Source organism: Adiantum capillus-veneris, chromosome 28 (assembly GCF_014529385.1).
Source record: "Adiantum capillus-veneris isolate H3 chromosome 28, ASM1452938v2, whole genome shotgun sequence".
NCBI lineage: Eukaryota > Viridiplantae > Streptophyta > Polypodiopsida > Polypodiales > Pteridaceae > Adiantum > Adiantum capillus-veneris.
In genome coordinates, this window is record NC_140958.1 from 107,556,478 (window position 1) to 107,566,778 (window position 10,301).

The window sequence follows — 10,301 nt, forward strand, 5'->3', positions numbered from 1 at the left end:
GCACCACAACAATGGTAGCTCAGATTATCTCCCATGGCGTGAAAGGCACATTGCAATTTTGTGAAGTTAGTGAAATCCACAAATGCAAGAAAGACAAATCCAGGATCTGTTGACCCTCCAGCAATAGCCAAGATCCCATCCAAAGCATTGTTAAATGTCTCCTCACTCCACTTCAAATTGCCTCCAACGTTTTTTGTCATATCTAAAACACATAAGCCAATAGGCACTTTATTATTGAAGTGGCGCATCAAGTAGAGATTGCCTTCCATTTGTAGGCTCACCACATAGATTGACCATGGCAAATCTCTAGGCTCAGTTTTCTCCTTTTGAAGGTGAATTGCCCATTGCATGTATTTTATTGCTCCATCTGGAAAAGCCATTTTCTTTGTTCCACGCGTCAAACTAGATCTGATCCATTCCTCGCATAGCATTAAAATTGTTTTATAAACAACATCATTGATGTTATACATTTTGACCACCTCCTCCCAGTCTTTACATGGTGAAGACTCATTCAAATTGTTGAAGCCTTCAAGAAGTGCATCTTGAATCAATTTGTCTTGCTTCAACTGCTTGATTCGATCATACATGTCAGTTGCATCACCATCCTTTGCACTCTTTGACAGTAAAATCTTCTCATCTCTAATCTCTTCTTGAATAGTCTTTACCTCTGATTCCTCAAGGCCACAAAGGTATCTAAATACAGTTGTTGGGGGTTTCTTATTCTCCTCTTCTAGATTTTCAATGATTCTATCCAGCAATCATAAACTAAATCAGAGTACGTGACCATGTGTGCCTGTTTAGCAATCCAACTTGCTGCTGCACTCATTCTTGCCAATCGAAGAAAAGCCTAAAAAGAAATAGAGAAATAATTAAACTATTGAGCAAGATTTGTTAATTAAACACTATCAAAAAGACAAAGAAAATAACTTACATCCCATCCGGCACGAGATGCATGTCCCTCTGCAATTCCACTTGCTGCCTTTGGTGGTCGTCCTGAGAAGATCCATTGACTCCGTAATATGTCTCATACTGCCTCATTTGCAATGGCAGATATAGCAGTTGCAACAAATGGAGGAGCATTCACAACAATGCGAGCCTTTCTAAATTTATACACGCTAATCAGTCTTTCAAAGATCTCTTTGTTGTTTTGTTCATTGTGAAGCAAAACTTTTGCAGCATAGATTGAATGCTGCCCATCAAGAATCCAATAATGATAATCTTTAATTTTTTGCTCCTCTACCTCTTCTACTGCCAAAGGAGTCCCCTTCTTTGATTTTGCATTTCGAACAGGCATCAAATATGCACATGCTGCAGGCTTGGTCGTACTCCGTGAAAATCCAAATAACACACTTTCAGCGTGTTTTTTATCCATAATACGTGCATTATAGTGATCAGGAGCAAGCCAACAATTTTGAATAGGGATATCAAATTCCCTATATTGGAAAGGAAAATAATTTATGTACTTATTCATTCCACCTGTATCTTTTTCTTGTCCTTTCATGGCCTCAGCTTCTAAAACATCTGGATCCACAATTCTCATCTTTGACATTGAACCCTCTGTTGATGAGGATGCCAAAGATGCCTTGTCTACATCCAAAATGGAACTAGTTCGCTTAGCTTCTACTTTCTGCACTTTTGCTTGCTTCTTTGTGGATGGTGGTCGTGAAGCTTTCACCTTTTTTCGTTGTAGTGTGGCAATGATGGAGCTTTGAAGTTGATCTGCTGTGATATTTGGATTTGATTCTGCAAACTTCCATCCTCGAGAAAACATTGTCTCTTCTTTGTTTCTAGACATGCGCTCCAATGCATATGCTCCTGGAGATAGTTGAAATTCTAGATTCATTGGAACTAGAATGTCAATGCATTCCACCTCTGGATGACTATCAACTACAGAGACAGATGCTTCCACAACTTGTCCAACATCTTCAAACAAGCTGTCATTCTCCTTTTTGGCAATAAATAGATGCACCTTATGAAATTGTGCACCCTCTATACCATGTATGTCCAAATACCATTTCCTAAGATCATTGCAAGTATAGTCAACTGAGACAGCAACCCTTGCAACCTGTTTTTTTGGAGCCATCTTTCCTGAAACAAAAAAAACCAAATGTTATTTTAACATATACTTTTTTGTAATGGATTAAGTTTGTGTGAATACAAGTTCCACCACTTGTTCAAGCTAGATCTAAGCAAGTATACATAGTGATCATTTAAGCTAGTAAACTAAGGGAAGGGAGAAGTAAGGTCCACCACTTGTCCAAGCTCAGCTCTAGACAACATGGAGAGATTCGAGGTCTACTATTGTCTAATATAGGCTAACTATATTGAAACATAGAGAGAAGCAAAGGTCCACCACTTGTCCAATCTAGGGTCCATTGAAACATGGAGAGAAGGATGCTCCACCATTTGTCCAAAATAGGCTCCATTGAAACATGAAGAGAAGCAAGATGCACCATGTCTTTGAGATGCTAGGCTCCATTGAAATACCTTAAACCCATGATATTTTGTATATGTGGGGTTTAAATTCAAGGTCCACCACTTGTCCAACCTATTATCCCTAGTAGCATGAGTGGTTTGGTCTCAAGATTCACCACTTTTCCACTCTATGTCATTATATTAAGAAGATCTGGGTGTTAAGGTCCACCACTTGTCCAACCTATAAGGCTATATCTTAAATGGTATTATTTACCACCACTTGGAATGCACATGATGGGTTTTACATAGGGGTATGGTTCCAAGGTCCACCACTTGTCCAAGCTAACTCTATTGAAACATAGAGAGAATCAAAGGTCCACCACTTGTCCAAGCTAGGCTCCATTGAAACATGGAGAGAAGGATGCTCCACCATTTGTCCAAGCCAGGTTCGATTGAAACATGAAGAGAAGCAAGCTGCACCATGTCTCCAAAATGCTAGGCTCCATTGAAATATCTTAAACCCATGATATTTCGTACATGGGGGTTTTACATTCAAGGTCCACCACTTGTCCAACCTATTATCACTAGTAGCATGAGTGGTTTGATGTCAAGATTCACCACTTTTCCACTCTATGTCATTATATTAAGAAGATCTGGGTGTTAAGGTCCACCACTTGTCCAACCTATAAGGCTATATCTTAAAGGGTATTCTTTCTCACCACTTGGAATGACCATGATAGGTTTTACATGGGGGTTTGGTTCCAAGTTCCACCACTTGTCCAAGCTAACTCTATTGAAACATAGAGAGAAGCAAAGGTCCACCACTTGTCTAAGCTAGGGTCCATTGAAACATGGAGAGAAGGATGCTCCACCATTTGTCCAAGATAGGCTCCATTGAAACATGAAGAGAAGCAAGCTGCACCATGTCTCCAAGATGCTAAGATCCATTGAAATACCTTAAACCCACGATATTTTGTACATGGGGAGTTTACATTCAAGGTCCACCACTTGTCCAACCTATTATCTCTAGTAGCATGAGTGGTTTGGTCTCAAGATTCACCACTTTTCCACTCTATGTCATTACGTTAAGAAGATCTGGGTGTTAAGGTCGACCACTTGTCCAACCTATAAGGGTATATCTTAAAGGGTATTCTTTCTCACCACTTGAAATGTCCATGATATGTTTTACATGGGGGTTTGGCTCCAAGGTCCACCACTTGTCCAAGCTAACTCTATTGAAACATAGAGAGAAACAAAGGTCCACCACTTGTCCAAGCTAGGCTCCATTGAAACATGGAGAGAAGGATCCTCTACCATTTGTCGAAGCTAACTCTATTGAAACATGGGGGGTTTACATTCAAGGTCCACCACTTGTCCAACCTATTAACGCTAGTAGCATGAGTGGTTTGGTCTCAAGATTCACCACTTTTCACTCTATGTCATTATATTAAGAATATTTGGGTGTTAAGGTCCACCACTTGTCCAACCTATAAGGCTATATCTTAAGGGTTATTCTTTCTCACCACTTGGAGTGACCAGCATAGGTTTTACATGGGGGTTTTGTTTCAAGGTCCACCACTTGTCCAAGCTAACTCTATTGAAACATAGAGAGAATCAAAGGTCCACCACTTGTCCAAGCTAGGGTCCATTGAAACATGGAGAGAAGGATGCTCCACCATTTGTCCAAGATACGCTCCATTGAAACATGAAGAGAAAGCAAGCAAGCTCCATCACCCATGAAATACAAACCCATGATGCATGGATTCTCCATTGTCCAAATTATCCTAGTCCCAAGATTCACCACTTTTCCACTCTATGTCATTCTATTAAGAATATCTGGGTGCTAAGGTCCACCACTTGTCCAACCTATAAGGCTATATCTTAAACTTATTCTTTCTCACCACTTGGAGTTACCATGATAGGTTTTACATGGGGTTTGGTTCCAAGGCCCACCACTTGTCCAAGCTAACTCTATTGAAACATAGAGAGAAGCAAAGGTCCACCACTTGTCCAAGCTAGGCTCCATTGAAACATGGAAGAAGGATGCTCCACCATTTGTCCAAGCTAAGTCCATTGAAAACATGGGGGTTTTACATGTTCAAGTTCCACCCACTTTGTCCAAGCTATTATTGCTAGTAGCATGAGTGGTTGTCTCAAGATTCACCACTTTTCCACTCTATGTCATTATATTAAGAAGATCTGGTTTTAAGGTCGACCACTTGTCCAACCTATAAGGCTAGATCTTAAAGGGTATTATTTCTCACCACTTGGAATGACCATGATATGTTTTACATGGGGGTTTGGTTCCAAGGTCCACCACTTGTCCAAGCTAACTCTATGGAAACATAGAGAGAAGCAAAGGTCCACCACTTGTCCAAGCTAGGCTCCATTGAGACATTTAGAGAAGGATGATCCCCCATTGGTGGAAGATAGGCTCCATTGAAACATGAAAAGAAGCAAGTTGCACCATGTCTCCAAGATGCTAGGATCCATTGAAATACCTTAAACCCACGATATTTTTACATGTGGGGTTTACATTCAAGGTCCAGTCACTTTCCAAGCTATTATCCCTAGTAGCATGAGTGGTTTGGTCTCAAGATTCACCACTTTTCCACTCTATGTCATTATATAAGAAGATCTAGGTGTTAAGGTCGACCACTTGTCCAACCTATAAGGCTATATCTTAAAGGTTATTCTTTCTCACCACTTGAAATGTCCATGATATGTTTTACATGGGGTTTTGTTCCAAGGTCCACCACTTGTCCAAGCTAACTTTATTGAAACATAGAGAGAAGCAAAGGTCCACCACTTGTCCAAGCTAGGCTCCATTGAAACATGGAGAGAAGGATGCTCCACCATTTGAAGATAGCTCCATTGAAACATGAAAGAAGCAGGTGCACCATGTCAAGATGCTAGGCACCATTGAAATAACCTTAAACCCTGATATTAGTACATGAGGGGTTTACATTCAAGGTCCACCACTTGTCCAACCTATTATTCTAGTAGCATGAGTGTTTTGGTCTCAAGATTCACCACTTTTCCACTCTATGTCATTATATTAAGAATATCTGGTTATAAGGTCCACCCTTGTAAACCTATATCTAAACTTTATTCTTCTGACCACTTGGAGTGACCATGATAGGTTTTACATGGGGGTTTGGTTCCAAGGTCCACCACTTGTCCAAGCTAACTCTATTGAAACATAGAGAGAAGCAAAGTCCACCACTTGTCCAAGCTAGGGTCTATTGAAACATGGAGAGAAGGATGCTCCACCATTTGTCCAAGATAGACTCCATTGAAACATGAAGAGAAGCAAGCTGCACCATGTCTCCAAGATGCTAGGCTCCATCGAAATACCTTAAACCCACGATTTTTTTACATGGGGGTTTACATTCAAGGTCCACCACTTGTCCAACCTATTATCGCTAGTAGCATGAGTGGTTTGGTCTCAAGATTCACCACTTTTCCATCTCTATGTCATTATATAAGAAGATATGGGTTTAAGGTCCACCACTTGTCCAACCTATAAGGCTATAATTAAAAGGTTATTCTTTCTTCACCACTTTGGAGTGACCATGATAGGTTTTACATGGGGGTTTGGTTCCAAGGTCCACCACTTGTCCAAGCTAACTCTATTGAAACATAGAGAGAAGCAAAGGTCCACCACTTGTCTAAGCTAGGGTCCATTGAAACATGGAGAGAAGGATGCTCCACCATTTGTCCAAGATAGGCTCCATTGAAACATGAGGAGAAGCAAGGTGCACCATGTCTCCAAGATGCTAGGCTCCATCGAAAAACATTAAACCCACGATATGTCGTAGATGAGGGGTTTACATTCAAGGTCCACCACTTGTCCAAGCTATTATTGCTAGTAGCCTGAGTGGTTTTGTCTCAAGATTCACCACTTTTCCACTCTATGTCATTATATTAAGAATATGCGGTGTTAAGGTCCACCACTTGTCCAACCTATAAGGCTACATCTTAAAGGTTATTCTTATTACCACTTGGAGTGACCATGATAGGTTTTACATGGGGGTTTGGTTCCAAGGTCCACCACTTGTCCAAGCTAACTCTATTGAAACATAGAGAGAAACAAAGGTCCACCACTTGTCCAAGCTAGGGTCCATTGAAACATGGAGAGAAGGATGCTCCACCATTTGTCCAAGATAGGCTCCATTGAAACATGACGAGAAGCAAGCTGCACCATGTCTCCAAGATGCTAGGCTCCATCGAAATACATTAAACCCACGATATTTCGTAGATGAGGGGTTTACATTCAAGGTCCACCACTTGTCCAAGCTATTATTGCTAGTAGCCTGAGTGGTTTGGTCTCAAGATTCACCACTTTTCACTCTATGTTATTATTAAGAATATGTGGGTGTTAAGGTCCACCACTTGTCCAACCTATAAGGCTACATCTTAAAGGTTATTCTTTCTTACCACTTGGAGTGACCATGATAGGTTTTACATGGGGTTTGGTTCCAAGGTCCACCACTTGTCCAAGCTAACTCTATTGAAACATAGAGAGAAGCAAAGTCCACCACTTGTCCAAGCTAGGGTCCATTGAAACATGAGAGAAGGATGCTCCACCATTTGTCCAAGATAGGCTCCATTGAAACATGGAGAAGAAGGATGCTCCAACCATGTTGTTCGAAAGCTAAACCCTATTGAATAGGGGGTTTACATTCAAGGTCCACCACTTGTCCAAGCTATTACGCTAGTAGCATGAGTGGTTTTGTCTCAAGATTCACCACTTTTCCACTCTATGTCATTATATTAAGAATATGTGGTGTTAAGGTCCACCACTTGTCCAACCTATAAGGCTACATCTTAAAGGTTATTCTTTCTCACACTTGGAGTGACCATGATAGGTTTTACATGGGGTTTGGTTCCAAGGTCCACCACTTGTCCAAGCTAACTCTATTGAAACATAGAGAGAAGCAAAGGTCCACCACTTGTCCAAGCTAGGGTCCATTGAAACATGGAGAGAAGGATGCTCCACCATTTGTCCAAGATAGGCTCCATTGAAACATGAAGAGAAGCAAGGTGCACCATGTCTCCAAGATGCTAGGCTCCAATCTAAATACCCTAAACCCACCATATTTCATAGCTTGGGGTTTTTTTTACATTCAAGGTCCACCACTTGTCCAACCTATAAGGCTATATCTTAAAGGTTATTCTTTCTTACCACTTGGAGTGACCATGATAGGTTTTACATGGGGGTTTGGTTCCAAGGTCCACCACTTGTCCAAGCTAACTCTATTGAAACAGAGAGAGAAGCAAAGGTCCACCACTTGTCCAAGCTAGGGTCCATTGAAACATGGAGAGAAGGATGCTCCACCATTTGTCCAAGATAGGCTCCATTGAAACATGACGAGAAGCAAGCTGCACCATGTCTCCAAGATGCTAGGCTCCATCGAAAAACATTAAACCCACGATATGTCGTAGATGAGGGGTTTACATTCAAGGTCCAACACTTGTCCAAGCTATTATTGCTAGTAGCCTGAGTGGTTTGGTCTCAAGATTCACCACTTTTTCCACTCTATGTCATTATATTAAGAATATGGGGTGTTAAGGTCCACCACTTGTCCAACCTATAAGGCTACATCTTAAAGGTTATTCTTTCTTACCACTTGGAGTGACCATGATAGGTTTTACATGGGGTTTGGTTCCAAGGTCCACCACTTGTCCAAGCTAACTCTATTGAAACATAGAGAGAAGCAAAGGTCCACCACTTGTCCAAGCTAGGCTCCATTGAAACATGGAGAGAAGGATGCTCCAACATTTGTCGAAGTAACTCTATTGAAACATGGGGGTTTACGTTCAAGGTCCACCACTTGTCCAAGCTATTACCGCTAGTAGCATGAGTGGTTTTGTCTCAAGATTCACCACTTTAACACTCTATGTCATTATATTAAGGATATGTGGGTGTTAAGGTCCACCACTTGTCCAACCTATAAGGCTATATCTTAAAGGTTATTCTTTCTCACTACTTGGAGTGACCATGATAGGTTTTACATGGGGGTTTGGTTCCAAGGTCCACCACTTGTCCAAGCTAACTCTATTGAAACATAGAGAGAAGCAAAGGTCCACCACTTGTGCAAGCTAGGGTCCATTGAAACATGGAGAGAAGGATGCTCCACCATTTGTCCAAGATAGGCTCCATTGAAACATGAAGAGAAGCAAGGTGCACCATGTCTCCAAGATGCTAGCTCCATCGAAATACCTTAAACCCACGATATTTCGTAGATGGGGGGTTTACATTCAAGGTCCACCACTTGTCCAAGCTATTATTGCTAGTAGCATGAGTGGTTTGGTCTCAAGATTCACCACTTTTCCACTCTATGCCATTATATTAAGAATATGTGGGTGTTAAGGTCCACCACTTGTCCAACCTATAAGGCTATCATAGGTTATTCTTTCTCACCACTTGGAGTGACCATGATAGGTTTTACATGGGGGTTTGGTTCCAAGGTCCACCACTTGTCCAAGCTAACTCTATTGAAACATAGAGAGAAACAAAGGTCCACCACTTGTCCAAGCTAGGCTCCATTGAAACATGGAGAGAACGATGCTCCACCATTTGTCGAAAGCTAAGTCTATTGAAACATGGGGGGTTTACGTTCAAGGTCCACCACTTGTCCAAGCTATTATCGCTAGTAGCATGAGTGGTTTTGTCTCAAGATTCACCACTTTTTCACTCTATGTCATTATATTAAGAATATTTGGGTGTTAAGGTCCACCACTTGTCCAACCTATAAGGCTATATCTTAAAGGTTATTCTTTCTCACCACTTGGAGTGACCATGATAGGTTTTACATGGGGGTTTGGTTCCAAGGTCCACCACTTGTCCAAGCAAACTCTATTGAAACATAGAGAGAAGCAAAGGTCCACCACTTGTCCAAGCTAGGGTCCATTGAAACATGGAGAGAAGGATGCTCCACCATTTGTCCAAGATAGGCTCCATTGAAACATGAAGAGAAGCAAGCTGCACCATGTCTCCAAGATGCTAGGCTCCATCGAAATACCTTAAACCCACGATATTTTGTACATGGGGGTTACATTCAAGGTCCACCACTTGTCCAAGCTATTATCGCTAGTAGCATGAGTGGTTTGTCTCAAGATTCACCACTTTTCCACTCTATTTCATTATATTAAGAATATGTGGGTGTTAAGGTCCACCACTTGTCCAACCTATAAGTCTATATCTTAAAGGTTATTCTTTCTTACCACTTGGAGTGACCATGATAGGTTTTTCATGGGGGTTTGGTTCCAAGGTCCACCACTTGTCCAAGCTAACTCTATTGAAACAGAGAGAGAAGCAAAGGTCCACCACTTGTCCAAGCTAGGCTCCATTGAAACATGGAGAGAAGGATGCTCCACCATTTGTCCAAGATAGGCTCCATTGAAACATGACGAGAAGCAAGCTGCACCATGTCTCCAAGATGCTAGGCTCCATCGAAAAACATTAAACCCACGATATGTCGTAGATGAGGGGTTTACATTCAAGGTCCAACACTTGTCCAAGCTATTATTGGTAGTAGCCTGAGTGGTTTGGTCTCAAGATTCACCACTTTTCCACTCTATGTCATTATATTAAGAATATGTGGTGTTAAGGTCCACCACTTGTCCAACCTATAAGGCTACATCTTAAAGGTTATTCTTTCTCACCACTTGGAGTGACCATGATAGGTTTTACATGGGGGTTTGGTTCCAAGGTCCACCACTTGTCCAAGCTAACTCTATTGAAACATAGAGAGAAACAAAGGTCCACCACTTGTCCAAGCTAGGCTCCATTGAAACATGGAGAGAAGGATGCTCCACCATTTGTCCAAGATAGGCTCCATTGAAACATGACGAGAAGCAAGCTGCACCATGTCTCCAAG